Below are 15,460 nucleotides of genomic sequence, written 5' to 3'. Positions count from 1 at the left end.
CTTGCTACACACACGACCGTCCTCTTTTCCCCCTCAGATACAAAGTAATATCCTATTAATGTCAACATGCACGGCTTGGAGACAAGCACGTTCTAGGATGGGCGTCTCCAGCCATAACACCACCTTTCTCCCCTTATCACACAACCCAGATCTTCGCAGGACGACCATACATAACACGCTGGTGGCTCTGACAAATCAAGACATTAGATTACTGTATCAGTTGATTGACTGAGACACCTACCAGATGTGCACATATTCTACTCTTTGCGAGAGGTTTCCACAACTTCCACTCCCACTATTTGTATATTTTCAGATTCGTAGCTATCTTCACAAATCATTAGCCACAATGACAGTACAAGACAAAACTAACAATTTGGATGTCGTTCTACAAGCCACACCTAAGGTTCACTATTCTACGGCCTTTCTTTATACGTTTCTCAAAAGAATCATAGACTGGGAAACTACACAATCAGGATTGACTAAATGGGCAGTGGACTTCCCAACTATTACCACATCTGATATGCTCACAGCATTTAACAAAATCAACAAAACTCTCTCATCAGCCTCATATGCTGAAATGAACTACCAAATATTACATCGCTCCTATATCACACCGAAATTACGATTCCAAATGGGTACGGCTGCTGACTCCAAATGTTTTAAATGCGGAGCGCCTGAGGCAGATATATATCACTGTTTATGGAGCTGTCCTGAAGTCCTCAAGTTCTGGGATTTAGTACAATACTATGTTAAAAATAAACTGCATATCGATGTGGTGGCCACCCCTGAATGGGCTATTTGGGACGTCCACTGTCAATCTTCAACGCCTGGGCTGTCCTTTGGCCAACGCAGGCTGTTGACCAAAATAGCAGCTGCAAGCAAAAAGGCTATCCTGTCACAATGGATAGCTACTGATTTATTGTCCCCAACTTTGTTATTGCCAAGGTTATCATACCTATTTCATATGGAGTGGCTCGAGATGTCTATTGATAAAGAATGAAAAATTTAGAAATTCTTTGATATTTGGCTCCCTTATGTACAGACGCTCGATGATACCATCAAAACCCCCCTTCGACAGGCTGTAAAACTTACCACTTGGTACAATATTGAACTGCTTATCCTAGGTCACCCCCCTTTCTAGGAATTGTGAAACTGACAGTTTGTAACTCTTTTCTTCCTTTGCTTGACCATTGATGCTTATTTTTCTATTGTGCCATGTTGATCCGCTGTTATCACCTTAAGTTGCTGTATACTGTAATGTATGCTTATATTTTTTATGAATGTCCAATAAAATATTTTGGGGAAAAAATTCATTGAAAAAAGACACAAGCATAGTGATTAGACCCGCCGACAAAGGGGGAGCAGTGGTAGTGCAGGACTGGGTGGACTATAATATCGAGATCATGAGGCAGTTGACCGATGAGACAACCTACGTTGGCTTGTCCCATAATCCCATTCAAGAGATCAAAGCAGCAGTTGATCACTTATTGAATAGGGCTTTTAAAGAACACTATATAGACAAAAACACACATGATTTCCTCACTGTTGAATATCCGGTATGTCCCATCATCTACACCCTCCCTAAAGTCCATAAAACACTCGTGAAGCCACCCGGTAGGCCTATCATTTCAGCTAGAAATTCACTACTACAGCCACTAGCTATTTACGTTGACACTTTTCTCCAGCCCATAGTACAACAGGGAGATAGTTACTTACGAGATTCAACGGATTTCCTACAAAAGCTCCATGCCCTCCCAGATGAGTTTGATGATATTCTACTTGTGACTATGGACGTCTGCTCTTTATACACCATCATTCCGCATGACCAAGGTCTACAAGCATTGGCTAATGCCTGGCAACAACAACCACCGATTGGGCCACCAGTACACTTCCTATTGGAGCTGACAAGCCTAGTCCTCAAGCACAATCATTTTTTGTACCAAGGAAACTATTACCTGCAACACAAAGGGACAGCGATGGGATCCAACCTAGCGCTGGCGTACGCGAATATTTTCATGTCTGAATATGAGCAACAACACATCCTACCCTGGTTTGGAGCACACATATTGTTCTATAAGAGGTTTATAGATGACATTTTCATGTTGTGGAAAGGGACGATAGAATCCTTCCATCAGATGATCACTTCGCTGAACGAGCTGGATAATCCGGTTAACTTCACATACCAGATTGATCCGCACAACGTTAACTTCCTAGACATCTCAATCTCCTTCGAAGGGGGTCGGATCAGTACTAGTCTCTACAGAAAGCCAACGGACAGGAATACCTTGTTGCATCCTAGCAGTCAGCACCCGCCCGCCCTCAAGGACAATCTTCCCATTTCACAATTCCTAAAAGTCATGCGTAATAACTCTGACAACAGCACCATGGAAACCCAATTGTCCGAGATTACTTCAAGATTCCTGGAACGGGGCTATGAGAAGAAGAATGTACTAAGATATCTAACTAAAGCAAGGAATAAGTTTGATTCAACCGTAAATACAAGTCAGACTACGCATACACCAGAGCGAATGATTTTCACCACCACATATGACAATTTCTCCAATAGACTTAAGGGGACCATACGTAGGAATTGGCCCATTCTGGTCACGGATGACCGCCTAAAATTGAAAAGGAGTCCTCCATCCATGATGGCCTATCGAAGATCGGCTAATTTAAAACAGCTACTTCTGAGACCCATGGTCGGTAATGAAGGGACGCAGAGCACTACATGGCTACATGAAAGACGCTCTGGATGCTTCAAGTGCACTGGTTGCACCACATGTAGGGCCATGTTAACTGGTCCCTGCTTTCCGCACCCGCACTCTGGTCGCCCCATAGCCATAAAATTTAGATTGCATTGTGCTATGGACCACCTGATTTATATTTTGACCTGCCCCTGCGGGCTGTATTATGTGGGCATGACCACGAGACGCTTTCGAGATCGCATGGCAAACCACAGGACATCGATACATCAAGCCATCGCTACGGGGTCGGCAGTTTTGCCGGTAGCCAGACATTTCATGACATTGAGACATCAAGTCTCTGATCTAAGGTCCAAATTAATTGATTGGATACCCCCACCGCCCAGTGGTGGAGACCGTGCCCTCCTGTTGAAGAAGAGGGAGAGCCTGTGGATACACAGACTTGATACGATAGCCCCGAGGGGTATGAATGAAAATAACCCTCTGTCAATATTTTTGAAATAACATTCCACTGTATTTTCTGTGAAACTTTATAAAAGACTTTTAATTTTATATTGTTACAGTTCTGCATAGCCCACACACTACTGAGTATGGAACCAGGAATTGTTGAAATACATGATGTCTTTTTGATCTCACAAAAATGTATCTGTATGAGTTTATAACAATGTTTCTCTATTTTTGATTGTTTCTACAAATTGATTGTTACATTATGTTCTATCCGTGGTTCTAAGTTACTTAGCAATGTATATTTCCCAAGTGAGTGACCTCACCGGCCTCTGCTATACCCTAATTGTGTGCTACCTTACCTAAGGGTTGCCATGACAACCGGATTAATTCACTTCCGGCCTATGTAATGCAGGCCGTCCTGATTCCTATGAACAATACTCACTAAAAGAGCCCCATTATAATACTATTAAGGGTGTCACCCTTTGTTATGTAACTAATGTGCTGTTTATCCCGCGCCGCGACCTGTGACGTTAGCGGACGTGGTGTCCGCAACTTAGACTGGCTGATTGTGGACATCGGTTGCCATGGACGCAGCTCGTCACCGGTGATACCGGAAGTGATGCGCTGCGTTCCAATTGCGGTTCACTCGCGAATGGTGACCGCTAGTTTGATTCATTGCATGGGCCACATCTTTGGACGCAGCCCACTTCCGGCGGAAGTGACACGCTTGCGTTCCACCTATGCGTTCCACACGTCCCACGGCCGTGTTGGGGGCATGTTTGGCACTTTTTAGATGGGTATTTAGCAGGGGCCGGTGAGGCAATATCTGTGTCTCCGGTTTCCTGCAAAGCTGACCTATGCTGTATTGCTGACCTTGCTGACTGACTGTATAATCCTTGAAAAAGGTCCCGCTAGGGACCGAAACGTTGGAAATCGCTTTTGAAACGACATTGGAACTGTGAGATTACCCTTACATTAAATTTACTATTTGCTTTATTGGATGCTAAGTCTGGAGAGTGCTATCTTTTCCCATTAGTGTGGGATAACCTGTATTGTACTATGGGCCCCGCCCCAAAAAGGGCGGGACTCTGATTGGCACCCCAGCTGTTGGCTGTAGTATTTGTGAGAGTGCAGGGATTTCCTGTATATATATATATATATCGCTAAATCCATCACTTTGTTCCCTAGTTTGAAGGTCGGCCTTGCTACAGTACTGTGCTGCGCTAGACGGTACAGATGGCGTTAACTGCCTGGGCCAAGCTTGGTAAATATTTAACTCTCTCAGCCAAACAGTGGTCAGCCATTTGATTTAAATGGGACTAGTAGCCTGAATCCAAAACACGGGAGATCCGAGATCCGATACCGGGGAGACCTTTTGCCTTATTTTCAGATCCAAGCCCTTGTCCGGATCCACTCAGCCTGGAAGTTTGGGTGGGCTTGTTTCCCTGAGAACCGAAACCACTCAACTCTAATTTTTGTAATACCTTTTTGAATATAATACAAATCATAGTAATAAAAGTCAATGGCATAGACAGAATTGCGGGCTATGCAGATGCGTAAACATAATTATGCCTGTTTCCAGGCAGATTGTTTGCACCAGATGAAAGTGCGCACCGAAGATGAGAGTGTTGCAGTTGGGCAAATATACCAACTTTTTTTTCCCTGTGCATGCACTGTGGGCACAATTATGGCCAACTCATGTTCAACTCAGCATCATCTTAATAATGCCCGGCCCCTAAGATAAGAGATCATAATTAAAGGTTCTCTGCATTTCATATGGCTTGGCCCTATCTGTCTCTACCAGGTAGATTTTTAGTCCTTCTGAAGAGTAGACATGTATTCACACAGTTACCTTTCCTGCATATCCTTCATCCTCTGAGGCTTGTCTGTATGTCATAGGTGAACACATGGGGGTTTACAGTTGCCCGGAATCTCACCTGGCCAGTGGCTCACTTCATACAGTATCTGCAAAAGTAGTTGCATATAATGTGATTTTACTAGAGCAGGCACAACATGCAGTATACGGGATCTGATGTGCTTAATCAGTGGCAGCAGCTTTTCCTACCAAGTCTGTTGTGTGGATTTGAGCACCCCACCTCCTAGTGCTCTGCTGGGCTGCCATACAGAGTAATGGGGTGTCATGAGAGGCCACACCTCTGTGACTCGCAGCACACCCCCATGATGTGTAGTCATGTCCATTTTTCATGTGCAGATGGATATAGGGACAAAATTACAGCCCCAATCCATCCCTTTTTTTATGAGATAAATATGACTGATAAAGTACATTTTTTTTATACTCACCCCTAAGGCCTATACTCAGGAGCGGTTCTTGGTGCGGGCAAGCAGTGCCTGCGCCCGGGGCGCTGCGGCCTGGGGGCACGGCCGCAGTCACCCTGCAGTCGCCTGCCGCCTACCCTCACCCCGCTCTCCGGCTGCAGCAGACGCCATGGGCTGTGTGGGCATCCGTCGCAGCCGGCACACCTGTCAAACGCTAGAGGTCATTGTTGACCTCTAGTGTCTGTTCGGCTCTGCTATGGGAGAGACGTCATGACGTCTCTCCTATAGAGAGGAGCCGCGGGCGGCCAGACGGAGCAGCAGCAGCAGCGGTCGGGAAGCAGGAGCGGGCAGTGGTAAGTATTGCTTTTTTTTGTGTGTGTTTGTAAGTGGCTACTAAGGGGCACAGCAACAGGGGGCACAACTACTGGGGGCACAGCGACAGGGGGCACAACTACAGGAGGCACAACTATCTTTGGGGCAGATGTATTAACCTGCAGAAGGCATAAGGAAGTGATAAACCAGTGATATGTGCAAGGTGATAAAGGCATCAGCCAATCAGATCCTAACTGTTAATTTACATATTGGAGCTGATTGGCTGGTGCGTGTATCACCTTGCACATATCACTGGTTTATCACTTCCTTATGCCTTCTCCAGGTTAATACATCTGCCCCTTTGTCCTCTATGATCCCAAGAAAATTGGGTGTCCTGCTTCTAAGCAGTCGATTTCACGCTGGATCAGGTTCACTATCCAGCATGCATATTCTATGGCAGGATTGCCGTGTCTGAAATCGGTTAAGGCCCACTCTACTCGTAAGGTGGGTTCTTCCTGGGCGGCTGCCCGGGGTGTCTCAGCCTTACAGCTTTGCCGAGCTGCTACTTGGTCTGGTTCGAACACGTTTGCTAAGTTTTACAAGTTCGATACTTTGGCCTCTGATGACCTCAAGTTTGGTCAAGCAGTCTTGCAGGAGCCTCCGCGCTCTCCCTCCCGTACTGGGAGCTTTGGTACATCCCCATGGTACTAATATGGACCCCAGCATCCTCTAGGACGTAAGAGAAAATAGGATTTTAATTACCTACCGGTAAATCCTTTTCTCGTAGTCCGTAGAGGATGCTGGGCGCCCGCCAGCGCTTCGTTTTCCTGCATTGGTTTTATGGTTCAGTACTGCCTGGTTCCTAGGTAAGTTCTACGTTATTTACTGTTTCAGTACTGTTTCAGCTGTTGCTGAGTTTTCCAGCATGTTAGCCGGATTTGTGTGTTGTGTGAGCTGGTATGAATCTCGCCACTATCTGTGTAATTCCTTCTCTCGAAGTATGTTGTCTCCCCGGGCACGGTTTCTAGACTGAGTCTGGTAGGAGGGGCATAGAGGAAGGAGCCAGCCCACACTATTAAACTTTTTAAGTGCCAATGGCTCCTGGTGGACCCATCTATACCCCATTGTACTAATATGGACCCCAGCATCCTCTACGGACAACGAGAAAAGGATTTACCGGTAGGTAATTAAAATCCTATTATTTTTGTTAAGCCACATTGGTTTAGGCTTTTTATTCCTTTTTTTGCTGCTGGTGGGAATACATTTGCGAGTATTTTTAACTAGCAGTGATTTTAATACATCCCGTTTCTCTGTAGTACTTTATTCCTGAAACAGAAATTCCCATTCAATGTCCCTTAACGCTTCCCTCATCCTGTCAAAGTTGGCTTTGCTAAAGTTTAGAGTTCTAGTTGAGACAGAATAGGATTGCTTATGAAAACGGATATTGAATATGACCATATTGTGGTCGCTGTTTCCTATGGGCTCCCCTACTATAATATTTGATACCAGTTCCCCGTTGTTAGTTAATACCAGGTCTAAGATTGCATTGTACCTAGTTGGTTCCTCGATTAATTGAACTAAGTAGTTATCATTTAGCGTGTTTAAAAACATGTTGCCCCTAGCAGTATCACAGGAATTGTTTTTCCAGTTTATCTCGGCGGGTTAGTTAGTCTCCCATCACTACTATGTCTCCTACTCCTGCTGCTCTTTCAATTTGATTCAGTAACAAATTTTCATCAGACACATGTATACCAGGTAGCCTGTAGCATAACCCCAATAATAACTTCTTTATTCCTTTACCCCCGCATATAATTTCTACCCATATTGTCTCAATAGTATTTACAGTCCCCTCTTGGATATCTTCCCATATAACAGGCTTTAGAAACGGCTTTACATAAAGACATACCCCTCCACCCCGTTTATTTAGTCTGTCTCTCCTGAACAGCGTATAACCCTCCAGATTGACTGTCTAATCGTGAGATTCGTCCCACCAAGTTTCAGTAATGCCTATAATATCATATTATTTGTTTGCTGCAAGGATTTCTAGTCCCCCCCCCCCCCCCCCCCTTTGCCTGTAAGGCTTATAGCATTCACATACATACAATTGAGATAAGTATTTCCTTGTGGTAGGGACATCACTCTCTTTATGCAGCAATGATGACTCGTAATCGTCATTAGTTAGTGTTATGCTAAAACCCTTATTAATACCCATGTTACTACCCTTGCCATCTGCTCTTTCCCTCCCCCCTACTCCTCCCCCGTTACGTTCACTAACACCATTCCTGCTATTCTCACTGAATGACCCGTAATTTCTTGCAAAACCCTCCCCCCAGGCACCTAGTTTAAAATCTCCTCCTTCTAACCATCCTCTCCGCCCCCCACCCGCCCCCAGCACCGCTGCCCCCTCCTCATTCAGGTGCAATCCATCACGACAAAAAAGATGGCGCCTGACTGAGAAATCCGCCCAGTGTTCTAGGAAAACAAACCCTTCTTTCCTGCACCAATCCCTAGCCACACATTTTCCTCCCTAATCTCCCTCTGTTATACATCTACATGCATGTTACATTGTTTTTAGAATTAAGCTGTAACCATTTAACCATCTTCTACTCATACTAATAGGTGACATTGCCTTTACCACCTGTGATCTACTCATTGCCTACTGTTGTCTTTCAACTGAAAGAATGCAAACCAAATCCTCCCGTTTCAGCTCTTTAATGGGTGGACTCTCACCCTCTGTTCTATGTTATCATCTAACCCTTACAGCAGTACTACACTGTGATCTAAAGTCCTTGAAGTGACATCTCCTTTCTTCTCCAACAGCCTGCTAAAGTATATCCCCAGGATTATGACCTGGCATAATACTATGGAACTGTCTGCTCATGTCCTTACCTAATTCTGGGACTACCTCAATATCAATACAACTAGCCCCATTGGGGTGGCAGAGGCTGAGCATGCAAACCAACATTGGTGATCTAAGTCAAGCTCCTTGCTGCGGTCTTGATTCACTGGCTGGGTACTGACTGGTGCTTTCAGCTTATTTAGGCTGATTGTTTCTGTAGCTCTGGATTTGAGAAGCTGCGTTCTGAGTCTTAAGCCCAGAAAAAGATAGTATCTACTTACATATTGCTGTTTACTATTTGTGGTTGCCACCTAGCTACAGTGAGTTGTTCTCCAAAGAAAGCAATAATAGCGGAAAATAAAAATAAGAAGGAAAAAGAATGTCCGCACGAAAACAATGATCTTTTCATATGTATCAAGGAAATGTTGTTTCTACCTTGTCTTGTTACTAAAATACTTTTTGTAAATCTATACTGTTTAAGAGTAAAGTTTGCACTGTGTACCATACGCTGACTATGAGTATATGTGTGATACTTTATTGTTCTTGTGCGGACATTCTGTTCCCTCTTATTTTTATTTTCCACTGTTATTGCTAATTGTACTCTGTAAATTTGTGACAAACATGTTGAAAAGAAGAAAATAACATAGAGGAGATAAGACGATTATAGTTTAGTGGTTTCCACACTCGGACCTCAAGGACCCCAACAGTTCACATTTTAAAGGTTTCCTCACAGAATCGCAAGTGAAATAATTAGCTCCACCTGTGGCAGTAAGTAATGAATACACCTGTGCATCTGCTAGGTGACCTGGGAAACGTGAACTGTGTGGGGTCCTGAGGGCCGTGTTTGGGAACCACTGGAATAGTTTATTAATAAACTTAGAGATGAAAAGATAATTAGAAATTAATAGTTAAAAATAATTTTGAAGAGGCCTTTTAATTATCTGTGAAATAAGGAGTAAATGGGGGTGTGTAGCGTTTATACCCAGAAAATGTGTACATAATAACTAGTGTACATACCCATACCTATGTATATTTGTATGCATATACAGGTTGAGGATCCCATATCCAAAATGCTTGGGACCAGAAGTATTTTGGATATCGGATTTTTCCCTATTTTGGAATAATTGCATACTATAATGAGATATCATGGGGATGGGACCTAAGTCTATGTATATTTGTATGCATATATGTTGACTTTTGGTGTGGTAAATTGGTAGTTGAAGGTACCTTGACACCAGGGAGCACTGCCAACACAGTTATTTCTCACACATTGGTCCTGATTCATATCCGATAGTGGGGGAAATGCAAACGCACGGGACCCGCTCTGCTCATGTGCAGAAGGGGCCTGCATCCTTGACCGATGTTCCTGCAGAGTGATACGATGCTGCATCCTCAGACTCAGCAGCAGATCACAGAAGCAGTTAGAACATGTCTTTTTACACCAGACGCCTCCTGCTGCATTAGCCTATTAGTTGTATAGCATTGCACCGCTACTTCCCTGTGGTTATGCAATACCGTACAGCTATGAATCAGGCCCATAGTGTAATATTACTATGCATGTTGGTTAGAATTTTGCCTGTTTTCAGAATTTAAATATTCAAGTCCAGTGCAGAAATGTCTAACTGTATCCCCTTTACCAACCTGTCATCTCAATACACAGCATGCCAAACACAAGCATCTGGGGACCAGTGAATTGCTGCCCATTTATGGATCTGGTGACTGCATGCCCTATATATCCTTCTGAGACTAAGATGTTCTACTAACATTATGTGACTGGTGTTCCCATTGTTTCTGAATCAGTAGTAATTCCAGTGGTTGCTATTGGAAACATCCTGCTGCGGTATAATCAGAAGTCCCAGCCAGAAAGAAACAGTATACAGGGTCTGTCCGGAAAGTGATGAGACTAAATCTGGGAAAACATTTTTTTATTGAACTTTCAGATATATAGGGTTAATAATCTTCAAAGTATAAAGAATATATTGTACAAATATGATGTTGCAGATATTTATATAAAGAGAATATTTATATTAAATGAAATGCATAAAAAGAACGAACGAAAGAAATTTGAATCCGAAAAATTATCAAAATTAGAAAATTACGAAAAAAATAATAAAAAGTATAGCCATAATAATAGGCAAAAATTAATAAAAAGTATAGCCATAAGATTAGGCAAAAATTAATAAAAAGTATAGCCATAATAATAGGCAAAAATTAATAAAAAGTATAGCCATAATAATAGGCAATCTGGTGTTCCTTTAGTCGTTCGCTGAGAACTCTTGGCCCTCTCTTGCAGGGATATCTGCAGGCCTCTTCTTGTCTATCCCTCTGGGCCTTCCGTTTCAGATTTTCTATATACTCCCTCCTCTCTGGTGGAATGGGCGCAGAAACTTCCAGTTCCCCAAAACTGGTTGGTTTTGCGAAACGTTTATTCCAACCTTTGTTATTATATTCTGCAAAACAATCCAACATAAAACAAGGTTAGCCATTGTTATATATATTATATTAGATGACAGGTAATCTTACAGTACCTGCCATGCCCATAATACAGAACTAATGTAGAGATGGTAATAGCTCTGATCAGGGTTACTGGGGTCTATATACTTAGCCTTGGAGAGAGAGAAAGTGGACAGAGATAAAGTACCAACCAATCAGCTCCTATTTGTAAGTTTTCAAACACAGCCTGTAACATGGCAGTTAGGAGCTGATTAGCTGGTATATAATATATTACACCCAGTGGCGCCGAGGGAGGGGGGGGGGATACAAATTACCTGGGCCCAGGTCTCATGGAGGGGCCCAGTGAGGTTTCCCCCCCAGCACACCATATGATGGCCTCCCAATTCCTACAGGACTTTATATATGGTATCCCACTGATTGCTTTATCAGAACAGTGCCTTGAACCCTCTAATCAGATAATCCTCGGGGTCAAGAGCATTTACTATAATCTAATAATAGTACATTATTGTATGTATATTGGAGCATATACATTAGTGTAGTGATTCCCAAAAATGAGAGAACCTCCAGTGGGGTTGTGAGCAAATATGAGTTACTACCTCATATATACTTTCACTTTGGTAGTTACAATAGTAAGACAAGTGCTGACATGGCTGTGTTATTATAATTACTATTATTAATAACATATTTGGCCATTTGGTTGTCACCTGCTGTCAGATGTTATGTTTATGTGTTGCGTTTGCTTTTGATGTGATATAATTCAGTTTACACTGTGATGAAGACTCATGTATTAGATGATGGAACATCTTACCTGCCATGATACAGAAGTATTAACAGTTCTGATCTGGGCGACACGTCACTTCTCTCTGATGTGTTGTTTTCTGGACTGACCATCAACAACTAGCATTAGCTCAGCATGCACAATTATAGAACCTATTTGCCTCGGCCTTTATGATGTCATAACGGAACAGTGGTGCTTATCACCTCCAACAGCCAATCAGAAACCGTTTTAAAGGGAATATAGTTTGTGTCTGCATGATTTAAAATTGTATCTTTCTATAGCTTTTGCATTAAAGGCAAGAGCAGATGTTCATGTGCAATTATTTACTGCATATCATACTTGCCTACTTTTGAAAACTAGTTTCAGGGAGATTGTAGGTGTAAGCAGAATGCTTCGTGTCATGCTCGACCCAAAGGGTGCATCTAACTCTTGTCACTCTGAAACTTTTGTCACTCTGAAAGAGTGAAATATATGCGCACGCGAAGCACGCGCCCATAAAAGGGGTGTGGCCTGTTAAAAGGGGCGTGCCGTTGCGGGAGGGCCCGTGAATGTGATCCACACCCCGTTTTCATCACTGAGGGGGCATGCCCAGCGCTGACCCTATCCCTATAACGCTGACCCTATACTATGCTATAACACTGACCCTATCCCTATAACGCTGACACTATACTATAACGCTGACCCTATCCCTGTAACGCTGACCCTATCCCTATATCGCTGACCCTATCCCTATATCGCTATCCCTATAACGCTAACACTATACTATACTATAATGCTGACCCTGGCCCTATAACGCTGTCCCTGTCCCTGTAACTCTGACCCTATAATAATGACCCTGACCCTATAACGCTGTCCATGACCCTATAACACTGACCCTATACTATAACACTGACCCTCCCCCTATAACTCTGACCCTATAACGCTGACCCTATCCCTGTAATGCTAACCCTATCCCTGTAACACTGACCCTATGCTATAACACCTACCGTCCCCCTGTAACTCTGACCCAGTTCCTATAACGCTGACCCTATACTTATAACGCTGACCCTGTACTATAACACTGACCCTCCCCCTGTAACTCTGACCCTATAACGCTGACCCTATACTATAATGCTGACACTATCCCTGTAACTCTGACACTATCCCTGTAACACTGTCCCTGTTCCTATAATACTGTCAGCGCTCCCCCTAGGATGAGTGATAGTCAGCTTGGGCAGCAATAACATGTAATCACTCAGCACCCATCACTCAGTACCCACTTTGTTAATTTTCTTCAGCCCTGTCCTGCTCTCCCCACCCCAGCCACATGGACCCCATCCAAGACGCAGGCTGGCATTTTTGGATTACATTCTGTGCTGCTGCCGCCACTGGTGATGAGGTCTCTGCAGCCGCCACTGGTGATGAGGTCTCTGCAGCCGCCACTGGTGATGAGGTCTCTGCAGCCGCCACTGGTGATGAGGTCTCTGCTGCCGCCACTGGTGATGAGGTCTCTGCAGCCGCCACTGGTGATGAGGTCTCTGCAGCTGCCACTGGTGATGAGGTCTCTGCAGCCGCCACTGGTGATGAGGTCTCTGCTGCCGCCACTGGTGATGAGGTCTCTGCTGCCGCCACTGGTGATGAGGTCTCTGCTGCCGCCACTGGTGATGAGGTCTCTGCTGCCGCCACTGGTGATGAGGTCTCTTCTGCAGCCGCCACTGATGGAGTCTCCGCTGCCGCTGGGGTCTCCGCTGCCTTCACTGCTGGGAACTCTTCTGCTGCTGCCGTGCACACAGCCTCCCTGCCAGCTGCGCACGATAACCCCACAGTGGCCAGCAATAAAGCAATATCCAGGCCCGGCCCACGGTACTTCCCAACTGGCGCATGCGCAGTCCGCATAGTCTCAATAAAATAGTTTAAAAAATGGGAGAACCGGGCAGATTTGCGGGGCAGCGAGAGGTTGAGGTCAAAACCGGGAGCCTCCCGCTGAATGCGGGAGGGTAGGCAAGTCTGAGTAGCACTCTACGCTATACACAGCCCATCCATCTTACACCCAGCAGCACATTACACTACATTTTACACAGCCCCCTCCCCCCCATATTACACCCAGTAGCACTATACACAGCCCCCCCCCCCATATTACACCCAGTAGCACTATACACAGCCCCCCCCATATTACACCCAGTAGCACTATACACAGCCCCCCCCATATTACACCCAGTAGCACTATACACAGCCCCCCCCCATATTACACCCAGTAGCACTATACACAGCCCCCCCCATATTACACCCAGTAGCACTATACACAGCCCCCCCCCATATTACACCCAGTAGCACTATACACAGCCCCCCCCATATTACACCCAGTAGCACTATACACAGCCCCCCCCATATTACACCCAGTAGCACTATACACAGCCCCCCCCCATATTACACCCAGTAGCACTATACACAGCCCCCCCATATTACACCCAGTAGCACTATACACAGCCCCCCCCATATTACACCCAGTAGCACTATACACAGCCCCCCCATATTACACCCAGTAGCACTATACACAGCCCCCCCATATTACACCCAGCAGCACATTACACTACATTTTACACAGCCCCCTCCCCCCCATATTACACCCAGTAGAACTCTACACAATACACAGCCCCCCCATATTACACCCAGCAGCACATTACACTACATTTTACACAGCCCGCTCCCCCCATATTACACCCAGTAGCACTATACACAGCCCCCCCCATATTACACCCAGTAGCACTATACACAGCCCCCCCCATATTACACCCAGTAGCACTATACACAGCCCCCCCCATATTACACCCAGTAGCACTATACACAGCCCCCCCCCATATTACACCCAGTAGCACTATACACAGCCCCCCCCATATTACACCCAGTAGCACTATACACAGCCCCCCCCCATATTACACCCAGTAGCACTATACACAGCCCCCCCATATTACACCCAGCAGCACATTACACTACATTTTACACAGCCCCCTCCCCCCCATATTACACCCAGTAGCACTATACACAGCCCCCCCCCATATTACACCCAGTAGCACTATACACAGCCCCCCCATATTACACCCAGCAGCACATTACACTACATTTTACACAGCCCCCTCCCCCCCATATTACACCCAGTAGAACTCTACACAATACACAGCCCCCCCATATTACACCCAGCAGCACATTACACTACATTTTACACAGCCCGCTCCCCCCATATTACACCCAGTAGCACTATACACAGCCCCCCCCATGTTACACCCAGTAGCACTATACACAGCCCCCCCCATATTACACCCAGTAGCACTATACACAGCCCCCCCCCATATTACACCCAGTGGCACTATACACAGCCCCCCCCCCATATTACACCCAGTAGCACTATACACAGCCCCCCCCCCCATATTACACCCAGTAGCACTATACACAGCCCCCCCATATTACACCCAGTAGCACTATACACAGCCCCCCCATATTACACCCAGCATCACATTACACTACATTTTACACAGCCCCCTCCCCCCCATATTACACCCAGTAGCACTATACACAGCCCCCCCCCCATATTACACCCAGTAGCACTATACACAGCCCCCCCATATTACACCCAGCAGCACATTACACTACATTTTACACAGCCCCCTCCCCCCC

At 45.1% G+C, this 15,460-nt stretch overlaps 1 long non-coding RNA gene across 1 annotated transcript; it reads right to left on the bottom strand.

Moving 5' to 3' along the window:
• Positions 1 to 10,736: 10,736 nt before the first annotated feature.
• Positions 10,737 to 11,920, bottom strand: LOC134929449 (uncharacterized). The gene is made up of 2 exons (XR_010178566.1): positions 11,840 to 11,920; positions 10,737 to 11,027 (listed from the first exon to the last, which is right to left on the bottom strand). It is a non-coding gene; the product is annotated as an uncharacterized LOC134929449 (long non-coding RNA).
• Positions 11,921 to 15,460: the final 3,540 nt, after the last annotated feature.

This window comes from Pseudophryne corroboree, chromosome 5, assembly GCF_028390025.1.
Source record: "Pseudophryne corroboree isolate aPseCor3 chromosome 5, aPseCor3.hap2, whole genome shotgun sequence".
NCBI lineage: Eukaryota > Metazoa > Chordata > Amphibia > Anura > Myobatrachidae > Pseudophryne > Pseudophryne corroboree.
Note: the sequence above shows the minus strand (reverse complement) of the source record. Positions and strands in the feature narration are given on the sequence as shown.